The following is a 13,097-nucleotide window of genomic DNA, read 5'->3' on the forward strand; positions in this document are numbered from 1 at the left end:
ATCATCATTTCCATTGGCACAATGTACGAGCACATACTCGTACAGTTTAGACAGGCCCTGTAGTCTAAGGATTAGTCCTCCGTTGACGGAGCTAATACTAATAGACGATATTGTTGATTGGCAGATATCTAGGTTATTCTCAAGATAATGGAGTTCAACTTCGCCCACAACTAACTGATCATGGCCAGCGGACAGAGTCTTTCATTTTACGGTGCACATCCCTAGGGACAGACGACAGCGTAGAAGATCGAAATCAAAATACGTATAATATTCGCTATTCGTATCGCGACTGCTTGCGTCATGAACTTCAGAACTAACGTGATGTACATTGCAGTAGTAAGTGGTCAGAAGGTCCCAGTTTCTTGCCGCTCGTGTTGCTGGTGCTTGCACAGCTCCCTCAGCGCGACGGTGCAGCACAAACAGACTATTGACAACTTCGTTGATTCATGCTACTCGTGCGTTAGTCGAGACGTATGTGGAGAAGAACGAGGAGAAGGAGACTGTTTGATGATAAATCTTTGACAGGAGCCAGTGGAGCTGGCACTGCACTCACTGTCTATGAGCATATCGCGAACGGATGTGGAAGCGGCTTTAAACCCCGTCTGATTTGAGGGGAGCGCAAGGCCTCAGGTAGTGCCACAAAAAATGATCAACAAGAGCCTCCCGCCACGCTGGCGGTTTCTGAGGCAGCTATTGGTGTTTAGTACAAGTATTTCTTTTAGAGCTTTACTATTCATGTGTATTTGTGCAGGCTTTATGGCCGGATTCCTCATTGTAATTATCATGACACAGCGGCATTGCTCAGTGCTGCCCCAAGGTAGTGCACATGCAAGTGGCTGAATGTGAATAGGCACTTTGCGCCATGCATACATGTACACACGGAAACCCGACAACAATTCATGCAGGAAGGCGGAGGAAGAGGCTTGATATCGTAAATAACAAGCTTACCATGTTTACATGTACATGTACTAGCAGGTTGCAATCCGCTATAAAAGACGAAACCTTGGCGGAGCCTGGAGAGCAACACTACCTGGACGATGTCGGTGGCCGGTATCTTCTGATTTTTCGGAAAGAAAAGACGAAACCTTTCCCCGTAAACTGAGAAAGCTTATCAAGGCTGGGTTGGTCCAATAGTTGATTATACTGCAAGGAACTGATTTGTTTCAAGTTGGTCGCCTCTGACAATGGCGCTGAAGTCCTGTTGCGAAATTCTGATCGCTGTTGTTGTCGTCAACCTTGTCATTGTTGCCAATGCTGTGCCGTCTCCGATCCTGGACGGGTTTGATGGAAGCGATGAGATGCAGCAGCAACAACAGAACCACGAGCAGGCTCTGAGTGGTCGGACCCAGAGTCGCAGCAAGCGCTCGCTCATCAACTTCTCCAGCATGATCAAGTGCGGTGTCCCGGGAGTCAACTCGCACGCCACTGTGACGGCCCTCTACGGGTCCTACGGCTGCTGGTGCGGCGTCGGCGGCAAGGGGAAGACAGTGGACGCCATTGACAAGTGCTGCAACTAACCACGACAAGTGTTATGGTCGTGTGAGCAGCTGCGGCCCCAAGGTCATTCCCTACCTGTGGAAATGCAAGAAGAGCAAACCGTCCTGCATCAGGAAGGCGAAATACTGGTATGAGTACTTTGGTGAGTTTGGCAGCACATGATTATGAGGCACATCATACTATGTAGATGCTCCCAATGTCGAGTGCATGGTTGCAGTAAAATGCCATCACAGCGCATGTACATTGTACCCTCCCTGCCGTTGTGCAGAAACTGTGCTGCTCAACTACCTTCCACGCATGAGCATTCTCTTCAGTCTGACGATTGAATGGTTGTGCATGAAACTCTGAGTTCCAACCACTGAGCCTCACTGTTCACTGCTTGACTGTCGTATGCTCTGTGTCCACGGTCCACGGAATTTTGAGACCTCTTTGCACACTGGGTGCATCCCTCGTCCTCGTAAAGAATTCTCCAAATGTGTTATGCTGACTAGAACGTTCGTACTTGCTATTCCTGTTTGCCCACCAACACTGCAGGTTACAACACATCCTGCATGAAGAAGGTGTGCGACTGCGACCGCGCCGCCGTGCTGTGCTTCAAGAAACACCATTCGTCGTACAGCCTGGCTAACGTCAACATTGGTCTGACCAAGTGCTAGCCCCTAACATTCCTCTTCATAATCCTCTTGGCTAGCACTAGCAGGCACTGGGCTGCAGTAGATTACATACAATAATATTATGCATAACTAAACAATGCTACGGCGTGCAAGCTGACGTGCATGCTCAGTACGACAGTAGTCGTCCGGCTTGTGCTAGTTTCATGCTGATCATCCTTCTCTATCATTTCCGAGATATGCACGTGGATATTATAGTGAAGACTACATCCGGAATCTCCAGTTACCCGTGTATGAAATTGATATTGTACTCGTTTTGTCGCCAGTCTCCTTCCTTCTTCCCCTTGGCCCGTCCTGCACACTCCCCCCCCCCCCTCGCTGCCTTCTGAATTCATCTCTGACTCTGTTAATCTCTCAGGAGTCAGGTCACGTCCAATGGCGAAGCAACATTACCAATTGTTTGGGAGGTTGCTTTTCGCAGTCCTGCGTCAATTTTACACAGTGTTCTGTTGATTCCATCATCGTCGATCCTGATCTACACACTTTCGTGTCGTGCATTAACTTAAGTAATTTCATAAGCGATGGTCCCTGGTTCGAGTCCTGGTAGTGGTAGACAGTTTTTTCTTCCAACTTTCCCCTTTCAGCTTCCTCTAGCTCCAGAGAGTATCCAGGCTTCGCATGGCGAGCCAAGGGAGGCAGAGGAAAGCACAGGGGGGGGGGGGGGGGGGGGGCAAGCGGTGCGTTAGACTAGAGTCCACCAGCAAAACTACACTCGTCTTGAGAACATCCAGACGCGCACGATTATATTTAAGCCAAGCTGACAAGGGATGCAGAGACAGTCCACGTCATGATTGATGTTGTACAAGCTTGAGTCGGATCGTCTAGTAAAAGATCTGGTTGCCGTAGGTCTTGACATGTAGTGTACTCAGTAGCATGCACGGCCTGGTCTAAGGCTACCGGAGGCACTACCCACACTGCGTGAACACACGTATCTAGAGCTCACCCCGGCTCGGCCTGGAGACAAGTTTAGGAAGTATTTATATAATACAAGAATAAGACAAACTGCAACAACTGAACTGCAACTGAACTGAACTACAACTAGCGTTGAGGAATATACTAGGAAGACAATTTTAAAAGACAGACCAATCATTATTATTATTATATTATGGAAGAACTAACTACGTCACAGTACGTGTACTAGTACTGAGTGGTGATGGTGTAATGTGAGTAAAACGAGAGTAATGTACACAATACAAGCTAGTGTAGAGTGTATGTAAGTAAGATGCAGAACGAAATCGAAGAAGCACACACAGCACCCGTTCTGCGAGCAGAATTTTTCATCTGAACTGCAACACATGTACGTAAAAAGCAGATCACCTGTCAGTGTGCAACTGCACTTGATCAGGCTGGCGCATACGCAACGTTAATTGCGTTTTACATGTACGTCGTAGTGTGTAAGAGCTGGGATGTGCAGTAGATGTGAACGTGTTAGTGTTCGGGTGATGACACCACTGCACTGCTGTACTTATGCTTCATTCTCCCGAGTCAAGTATTAGTTCCGTATGAAGACATATGAAGACATCCAAGAAGAAGATTGCCTGATGAGTCCAGCGGGGACGAAACGTACATGTACGTAGCAATCGAGCTGTGTCGTTGCTGTGTCATCTTCTATGTGACATGCGCTACTTGATGTACCAGCCTGCTTAGCAGCTATGTCGGACACCACTAGCCATGCATCGACTAGGCGCCAGGCGCGAACTGATGGTAGTGGTGGTGAGAAGGAGAGCTCTGTACCAGAACATTTGCAGCCTAGAGTCTAGTAGAGAGCGTGTGTGCGCAGGCGTGTCTTTACCGCCATATTGCCAGAGGTGTCTTTACCACCATTTTCTTCACTGTACTCCGGTTACAGTCCGGTATTTTATTCATAACTACTAGTATGGTGGTAAACACGCACCTGGCAATATGGCGGTAAATGCACGCCGGACAGTGATTATACAACAGGAAGAAAGGAAATAAATACATGTAGCTGTAAATACAGTCTAATGTCATAAAATGGCTGTAAATACTGGCTAATGTAAATAATAACAATTATACTTCCAAATGTACAACTACGATGTACTTAGTACAGTCATGTCAAAAACCGGCCTTGGACACCGAACACAACTGCTGCCTCAGGACCGGATAGCCGCTTCAGCCACCAGGCCCACCACCCTCACGACAGAGGTGTCCATGTCTGGCAGGGGACGAATCCGCCGTGCGCCCCGCAAACAAGCAATGCTGGATCTCAGCTAGAGACCGGCGGATTCTGCTCGAAAAGGTGGCAGATTCTGCTCGAACAGCAGTGAAATTGGCAGAACCATTCAAACCTTATGGCGGGCAATTCCTCGAATTCTGCTCCATTTCTTTATCCACATACCAAACATGCATGAAACTTACCAGAAAGAGTACCGAATTCTGCCGATTTTTCTGCCGGTGTACTATAGTAGAATGACCCCCCAGCAGATGGACCCCCCGGGCATTGTACTATATAGTAGAGTGACCCCGGGGTCACTCTACTATATAGTACAATGCCCGGGGGGTCATTCTACTATATAGTAGATTGCCCCCTGTCATTCTACTACAGAGTCCACCAGACTTGTCGTTTCGCACGTGCAATACCAATACTGATCCAGATCTGGTGCATTGATATTATTATAATAATATCCTCGATCCTTTTCAGTAATAGAGAAATTCATAAGTAGGTAAATAGGTGAAATAACCATTCTCATTCTAAGTGTTAGACCATTATTTTGTAGCTGTTCAAGTATTTCACTTTTAGGTATCAATATTTTTTATAGTATCCTCTCTTTTCTATTCGGAACATGGAGGGTGAAACGTACGAGGCTATTTGCGCCTACAAGGAGAGTGGGAGCTATCCGCATCACATCCTGGAGATGGCGGACAAGAATGAGGCGAAACAACAAAAGCGAAACTTCAGGAGAAAGTGCGAGGCTTACACTCTCAAAGAGGGAGTCCTCAACCATATTCCCACATCAAAGAAACCCAACTCCACGAGAGAGGTTCCCAGAGAGGGCGACCATGCTCGGATCATTCGGGCATTTCACGGAAATCCTGCTGGTGGCTGCCACTTTGGTGTCACAGCCACTTTCAATAAGCTTTCTGAGCGGTTTTATTGGAAGGGGATGTACGACGCCGTGCAAACCCACGTAAATGCCTGCGAGGAGTGCCAGCGGCAGAACACCCTGAAGAAGGGGCCATCCCAGCTCCATCCAGTGCCCTTTCCTGACCACTGCTTTGGTCAGTGGGGCATGGATTTGGTCGGTCCCCTCAAGGCAACGCCCGGTGGTAACCAATACATCATTGTATTCACTGAATACCTATCGAGATGGGCGGAGGCCAAGCCTTTGCCCGACAAGACAGCGGTTGGTGTGGCCAGCGCTCTAATTGAGTGCGTTGTTTCAAGGTTCGGGTGCCCGTCAACCATCATCAGCGACCAGGGAAGGGAATTTGTGAATGCCATAAACCAGGAGCTCTGCAGAGATCTCGATATTTCGAGGAATCTCTGCAGTGCATATCACCCGCAGTCCAATGGCTTGACGGAACGCCTGAACCAAACCCTCGTCCACCAGCTGCGAAAGCTGGTTAATGAGTCCATGGACAACTGGGACAGCCTGATCCCATGGGTCCTGATGTCCTACCGGGCAAATAGGCAGGCATCAACGAAATTCTCACCGTTTGTTATCGTGTACGGGCAACAGATGCGATTGCCCATTGAAGTAGATGGCGAGCAAGACCACGAAAGCCAACCCTATTGTGATGCCGATGAAGAGAAAATGATGAGTCAGCGGATGGAAAGGATAAAGGGCTTGCCATCTTTCCGCACAGCATGCAAATCCAACATCACAGCCGCTCAAGAAAGACAAAAGCAGCAATATGATGCCAAGCACCAGCCACCAACTTTTAAAGTTGGTGGTCTCGTCTGGTATCGGAACACCAGACGAGACACAAGAAAGGGCGGGAAATTAGAGTCTGTGTGGGTAGCCAAGGCCATAATTGAGGAGGTACTGGCCAAGGGCACTTACAGGCTGGAGGGATTGGCCCGCATGTACAACGCGGCAAACCTGCAGAAGGCCACCACTGGAGTTCACGCTGCAACCATCAATGGAGCTGCCACCATCAGTACCGACAGCAGCAATACCACCACTGCAACCAGCAATGGAGCTGCTACCACTAGCAACAGCAGCAATACCACCACTGCAACCAGCAATGGAGCTGCCACCACCACCAGCAGCAGCAATAACACCACTGCAACTGGCAATGGAGCTGCCACCATCAGTACCGACAGCAGCAATAACACCACTGCAACTGGCAATGGAGCTGCCACCATCAGTACCGACAGCAGCAATACCACCACTGCAACCAGCAATGGAGCTGCTACCACTAGCAACAGCAGCAATACCACCACTGCAACCAGCAATGGAGCTGCCACCACCACCAGCAGCAGCAATAACACCACTGCAACTGGCAATGGAGCTGCCACCATCAGTACCGACAGCAGCAATACCACCACTGCAACCAGCAATGGAGCTGCTACCACTAGCAACAGCAGCAATACCACCACTGCAACCAGCAATGGCGCTGCCACCACCACCAGCAGCAGCAATAACACCACTGCAACTGGCAATGGAGCTGCCACCATCAGTACCGACAGCAGCAATACCACCACTGCAACCAGCAATGGAGCTGCTACCACTAGCAACAGCAGCAATACCACCACTGCAACCAGCAATGGAGCTGCTACCACCAGCAACAGCAGCAATACCACCACTGCAACCAGCAATGGAGCTGCTACCACCAGCAACAGCAGCAATACCACCACTGCAACCAGCAATAGAGCTGCTACCACCAGCAACAGCAGCAATACCACCACTCCAACCAACACTGGAACTGCCACCACCAGCAACAGCAGCAATAACACCACTGCAACCAACAATGGAGCTTCCACCATCAGTACTACAATCACGACAACAGCTACCACCACAAGCAGCCGCAGTCCTGATGTTGTTATTACTGGCACTACCACATCACCATCGCAACATCTCTTTGCTCCTCCCAATGTACAGTGGCAAAGAAAGGTGTGCAACAAGGAGAATCTAACATATGTGTCTAAATCCGGGCCCTATGGCCAAGTATGCAACAAGCCATTCAACGCTTTTTCAAAGCCGACCAGGAACAAGCAGATTGGAGGTGATGGCAACTGCTTTTTCCGAGCTGTAGCCTATGCAGTGACTGGCAGCGAGGACCAGCATGCGGAAGTGCGTCAACTTGTTTGTGAGCACATCAACGGGTCAGCTCTGGAATTTGACGGAACAACTGGTGACGACTACCTCCAAAGGAAGAAGATGCGAGAACTTGGAGTTTGGGGCACAAACGATGAATGCCAAGCGGTTGCCGACTGGCTTCAAGTTCCTGTATTTGTTCTTTGCCAGTTTGGAAGTCGTCTGAGCTGGCAGAAGCATACACCTCGCAGTGCAGGCAAGAACCAGTTTGGGATTTACCTCGACAATTCCTCTGGGTGCCACTACAATATTGTGATGTCTGTTGGACGAAAGTAATATATATGCAACATATTGTGCGTGCATCCTCCCCTAGCTTTCATTCAGTGTGTTGATGATTGTTACTTTTCTGTGTAGCTGTTTTTTGTTACTGCTGGGGCCCCGCTGATTCCTTGTTGGCCCCGCTGGGTCCAAATCTCTAGCAACATTTAGTGGAAATTGTTATTTATTCAGTGGATTTTAAATGGAAAACACCAAGAAAAGTTACAGTTGGTATGCAGGTTAGGCGGTGAAAAGTTGTGTAGTACTAGCCGTGGAACTCAGCACCTTGTGAGAGATCATGCGAAAGCCATTGAATCTGTGCTGAGTATTAATGTGTTGTGTGGTGACCAAAAAACTCATGCATATGAATATGCATGTAGCTCCAGCCTCATCCAGTCTGCATTTAGACGATGCAACAATTGGCATGGATATTCCCCTGATGAAACTGTACGACATTGCATCACCGCCATACAAAGCAATAGCTGACTTGCTGCCGGAACGCTTTAAATACGGAGTTCGTTGCAGCAGGTGCCAACTTGCAGCACGCACGGCGGTACAACAACGTGATTAGAAAAGCCATTCTTCCTGTTGAGCTGCAAGACGTGTGTATTCCTGTGCTTCACCTAGATCTAGGGATTTATCCCTGGATTTACGGTGCACTTTGTGCTGACACACATCAAATCGATATTGCACTGAGCAAATGTATGTTTCTTGCTGCAGATGACGGTGACTCTGCAGCGTTTACAGCACTTATCAATTCCTACAAGAACGTACACGACACAGCAACACAACAACTACACCTACAGTCAGAAGCACAAAGCATTCTTAGGCAGCTGCAGTGTGTGACGCTGCACATTCAGCAGCAGGAAGTAGTGGCTGCTGGCTTGCAGACTGTGGCATCAAATCTGCACTTCCTATGGAAGGAGAAAGAAAAGGAACTCAATTTGATGAATGAGAGGTGATGAATGAGGTGATGTGGCTCGAAAAGAGCATGAGAAATTAACAGTAAAAGATTTAAAAAAAGCAGCTGGCCCGTGCGTAACTAATTACTTCCTTGGAAGCAGTACTGCCACAGTACCAAATAAAGCGGCAAGCATATCACTCTGGAGCATTTGTCGGCAACCACATACACCGTGCGTTGAAACCGGATGTCATTGCTGCCCTCACTTCTGTTCCCCTTACAGTCGTGCAGAGCCGCACACCTGCGGACAGCGGCGAGGTTCAGCTGCTTGCCCAGGCAAAGTCCTTGAGAGATCGCTACTCGAGACTCTTCACAGAGTATGCAGCATGTCGCAAGCTGGTTTTTACAACAGCAACAAAGCAGGTTCTGGGTGATGCCATCCACACCTTCATGGCCACCTGCAGAGCGAAGGTTCTGGCACGCAAGTTAAGCAATGTGACTCCTAAGCTTCACCTTCTCGAGTGCCATGTCCTTCCTTGTACAGGGTTGAAATTAATTATTGTTGATCTGTTCGGCCACACACTCTGAGCTCCTCTGATGAGACCTAACAAGGTTGAAATTAATTCTTGCTGATCTGTTCGGCCACACACTCTGAGCTCCTCTGATGAGACCTAACAAGGTTGAAATTAATTCTTGCTGATCTGTTCGGCCACACACTCTGAGCTCCGCTGATGAGACCTAACAAGGTCGAAATTAATTCTTGCTGATCTGTTCGGCCACACACTCTGAGCTCCCCTGATGAGACCTAACACTGTAACAGGGTTGAAATTAATTCTTGCTGATCTGTTCGGCCACACACTGTGAACTCCGCTGATGAGACCTAACAAGGTCGAAACAGCTATAGCTGTCCGGAGATTGAGTCAACTTGACAAAAAGTTCTCCTCCGATCCGAGGCGCAGGTCGTCATTTTGCGAAAGAGTCCTCAGCACATCTCCTTTATCTGCTACTGAGCGGTATCCGTTGCACTTCGCGGAGCACAGCTGCCTCCAACAACATTTTTTGACGAGCGAGAGACTGAAGAGACGAAATCCATAAAAGTACTATTTCAAGTATTCGAAGTGACAGAACCTTTTCTTTCTGCAGAAATGATCATGAAAATAATAATTTGAAAAATGCGATGAGCGTACCCACGCTTTCCGTGTGACCTCCGTTGCCAGGGGCGTTGCTACAGGTCGCCGCCATCTTGCCAAGTGACCTCCCCGTAACAGCCGTGCGAGGGGGGTCGTTGTACTATAATAGTAGAGTGACCCCGGGGGCAATCTACTATTATAGTACAATGACCGGGGGGCCTTCCACTACGGGGGTCATTCTACTATATGACACCGGCATTATCCGCCGGACCCTAATCTCAGCATGGCAAAAGACAGCCGGCACCGGATCCACGACATGACCTGGCTGTACGGCTCCTTCGTCTTTCTGAGACTAGAGACGCGACACGCTTGTAGAAGGTGGCGGCGGATTTCCCCATCCCACCACTGGCTGAGAAAACCAATGGCAGGAAGGTGGCATGCTCAATGTCCCTGACGCGTTGGCCATAGTGTCGACGTTTTTATTTCTCATGGCGCTGGTACGTGCTGGTGAGTGAGGAGGTCCGATTCGATTGCGTGAAAGGGTTGCAAACCCGTACATCGAGAAACACACGCTCGAATCTTCCGCCCCACACACCACCATGTTTCTCAACTACGAAAGCCCATGCAGGGAAATAGGCCTTGGGCTCCAATCTGGGTAGAGCTCAGGAGCAAAAGCCTGAAATGGGTGGTGAGACTTTAATACAATGTAGTGCACTCGGCCGACCTGAGGACTGAGTGAGGTCTCGGCTTCATAGACATAGTGACTCGGCTCTCGACTTCATACTGACTCGGCTCTCGGCTTCATAGTGAGCTAGATGCACTACGAACTAGACATACCAATCATGACACTAAATAGGCTGAAAAAGGGGAGAGAGGGGGAGAAAGAATGTTAGGGTAAGAATAAGTACCTTGGGCATGGCCAGTAAGTAGTGGAGGCACTGTCCTACTGCCCGTGGGGTTAGCGTCTCACAAGTAACACGTTTAATAGTTAGTTAGTTCTCAGCGTTCGGCTGTAGTTGTGCGGCGGCCACGAGACAGAGGAATGTGTACCAACAGGTGGGTGACTTGGCCATGGTACGGTGACGTGTGGTGATCGTCATGGTCCGCAGAGAATGCAATTACGTAACGCATAACGTTATGCGTGACGCAGTACGAACATCATGGAATAGGTTTCACGTTACATTTATGCACTGTCATGTTATAGCTAGCTGTACATTGTACTGATGAGGCCTTTGTGGCCGAAACTGCTTGCTGTCCATAGCATTGTGTATGCAATGTAACATACACTCTACAATGAATGACTATCGGTATCTAGAGTCAGTATTCGCGCTGATGAGTCCACAAAGGACGAAACAGTTCTGTCCGCAGATCGAGTACAGTCCGTACTCGATATTCTGTTACTGGCCTACACACGACCTCCTCCCTGTGCGGGCAAGCCCACAATCATTAGTATTCATTACACATGCGCCAGCTACTACTAGTAGTAGTAGTAGTAGCTGCTGATCGAACACTGTCTGTGACTACAAGTACAAAGGAATGATAGGATCTGGCTCAGAGAGGACATCACCACTTTGAGGAACTTTGTTCAGCTTTATCATTAATTTGTTCGGCGAGGGAGACGCAGCCACGCATCTTTCAACTTCTCCCGGTCACTGACACATAATCGTACGCACTGAACGGATTGAGAACTGCACTAACTGTTCGTCGTCGCTGTAGCAAGTTAGTTTTTCGATGGCAGCGATGGCTCTGAAGCCAATGTGTGGGATTTTCATCATGGTCTCAGTGTTTCTGGTCATCGTGCAAACCAACGCCTTGCCCTCTCCGATCCAAGCGGAAGCTGATCAGGAACATGGGCTACATCTTTTTTTTTTTTTTTTTTTTTTTTTTTTTTTTTTTTTTTTTTTTTTACAATGATCACAGCTCACAGGCAAAGACAAAAAATTGCATAGTGGGAGCATAGTGATGGTGAGGCTTTTTTGCCCTCAGCCGACCTGAGGTCTCGACGTCATGGGGACATAAAACGCACCAAAAAAAGAAAAAAAATGAAAGGAGTGACAGGTACATGATACGAAATGTTAGGAGGAGAGACAGTACATTAGAAGGAGGGGAATGATAAGACAGACAGTGCTAGGAGGAGAAGGAGAGAAAAGAAGAACAGACGTTATTGGGAATAGTATGTGGAGCGGAATTTGGAAGTCATGGGGTGAGGCAGATATGATGCTGATGATCAGAGATGGTCATGTGCCCACGACCAGTCGTTGGTCTTCAAATAGCGGTTGGCTGCAACTTTGAAGTGTTGCAAGTTCTTGGTGCAGAAAGGACCAGAGAAGACTCCGGCGGGCAGCTGGTTCCAGATGGGGACAACTGCGTGAGGGTAGGCTCGACACAGGTTGTTTCGAGAACGGACTGGAAGTTCATTGGCCAGTTGGTGTGCGTGAGCATTACATCTCTGGAATGTACTACGGGTGGAGTGGACTGTTCGGTGTTGGGGCTGCTGGGGTGGCAGCATCCTCTGTAGAAGGGGATGCGCATCCGGACAATGCATCTTGTACAGGAGGCAAAGTGCTGCAACCATCCGACGAAGAGCAAGACTCGGCAGCCAACACATTGGGGCGATGGCACGGATGGCCCGGGCTTGCACACGGTCGAGTCTTGCAAGATGGGATGGGGCCGCTCCCATCCAGACAATAGGGCAGTACTCCATCACTGGGCGCACAAAAGCATTGTAGGCTTGGATGCGACCGGGCACGTCTAGGAGGTGGAAAGCCTTACGCAAAGCACCAAGTCGCTGTGTTGCCCGGAGGGCTACGGTACGAAGGTGGCGCCGGAAGGTAAGCTGACCATCGAAACTGATGCCCAAGATTTTGAGCTCCTCCTGTTCCATCACATTTGATCCGTTGAAGTCAATCGGTGGCATGTCCCATTGAGTGCGGTGGAAACTGACGGTCAGTGCCTGGGATTTGGCTGGTTCAAATTTTATTTTCCATTCTTGACCCCAGCGGGAGATGTTGTTGACTGCTAGCTGGAGGGCTTGGGTGGTATCTTCTTGGGTAGTGGGGGTGATGTTGGCATACAGCGTAGTGTCGTCTGCGAACGAGGCTAGGTCAGCACCGGCTGGTACGTGGTCCTCGCAGTCGTTCACGTACATGAGGAAGAGAGTCGGACCCAGAATACTGCCCTGGGGGACTCCAGCCTGAATTGGGAGCCTTGAGGATGTCTGGCCACAAATGACCACTTGAAGGTAGCGTTCACGGAGGTAGCTGCTGAGCCACTGGTGCAGTTTCCCACGCAGGCCGTATACGTCGGACTTGTGTAGCACACCGGGGTGTGATACGCGATCAAACGCACCGGCGATGTCAAT

At 49.1% G+C, this 13,097-nt stretch overlaps 1 long non-coding RNA gene across 1 annotated transcript; it reads left to right on the plus strand.

Moving 5' to 3' along the window:
• The first annotated feature begins 964 nt into the window (after positions 1–964).
• On the plus strand, positions 965–2,686 carry LOC135811789 (uncharacterized). The gene is made up of 2 exons (XR_010552692.1): positions 965–1,639; positions 2,032–2,686. It is a non-coding gene; the product is annotated as an uncharacterized LOC135811789 (long non-coding RNA).
• Positions 2,687–13,097: the final 10,411 nt, after the last annotated feature.

Source organism: Sycon ciliatum, chromosome 3 (assembly GCF_964019385.1).
Source record: "Sycon ciliatum chromosome 3, ocSycCili1.1, whole genome shotgun sequence".
In the NCBI taxonomy this organism is placed as follows: domain Eukaryota; kingdom Metazoa; phylum Porifera; class Calcarea; order Leucosolenida; family Sycettidae; genus Sycon; species Sycon ciliatum.